This window comes from Bombus pyrosoma, unplaced genomic scaffold (assembly GCF_014825855.1).
Source record: "Bombus pyrosoma isolate SC7728 unplaced genomic scaffold, ASM1482585v1 HiC_scaffold_4712, whole genome shotgun sequence".
In the NCBI taxonomy this organism is placed as follows: Eukaryota; Metazoa; Arthropoda; class Insecta; order Hymenoptera; family Apidae; genus Bombus; species Bombus pyrosoma.
The window spans coordinates 37,543-38,569 of NW_025219971.1; positions in this window are offsets into that span (position 1 = coordinate 37,543).

Here is a 1,027-nt window from a genome sequence, read left to right on the forward strand (position 1 = left end):
TATCCCTTGACCGCGGCTACGTTGGCGACTGATTGTCGCCTCGGGCCCAAGCTCACTGTTACAAATCTCAAATAAACACGATCGGATTGAATGACAATTATTTAATTATGGCTATGGTGAAATCCGGATTACAATATTACGGGATTCTCCCCAAGTTCCCAAGGAAGGCTCCGGTGTTCTTTCATCTCCGACATATATAAATATGTTACTACTATTGAAGGAGGTGGATATATTGCGAGTGCTTTTATAACCTTACGATTACAAATTAACTAACTTGGCGATTCTTCGTGACAACTTGGATGAAACCTCAAGACTAAGCGACGCCCTTTCTGGCGCACGTATCGCCTCAAGTATTTCGCCTTGTTGCACTTAGTTTCGCACCCTTCGTGTCAACTCGAACGAAATCTCAAAACTAAGCGACGCCTTTACTGGGGCACGTATCGCCTCGAGTATTTCGTCTTGTTGCACTTAACTTCGCACCTTTCGTGACAACTCGAATGAAATCCCAAGACTAAGCGACGCCTTTACTGGCGCACGAATCGCCTCGAGTATTTCGTCTTGTTGCCCTTAACTTCGCACTCTTTGTGACAACTCGAATGAAATCTCAAGACTAAGCGACGCCTTTACTGGCGCACGTATCGCCTCGAGTATTTCGTCTTGTTGCACTTAGCGATAGTTTACAAATTATTCCAAGGGGTCTTATCTTAGTGGTTTATTTATCAACTTGGAAATTCATAGGTAGTGTCACGTCCCGCGCTACGCACGTGCCGTAACGAAAACTACAATAAGTAAATTACATGAGCAGTCATTTTAACACACAATAAACTGAAAAGATTATAAAAATAATAAAATAAAATAAAACACTAACAAAAGATTAATCAAATGTAGACGCACGTGATACTATTACATAAGGGCGACTAACGATTTGGAATATACGTACATATATAAGAAACGCGAAGATACATCAAATAGAATCAATTAAAAAACTAATTAATAAACTATGATTATGTACGAATTAACAATCCAA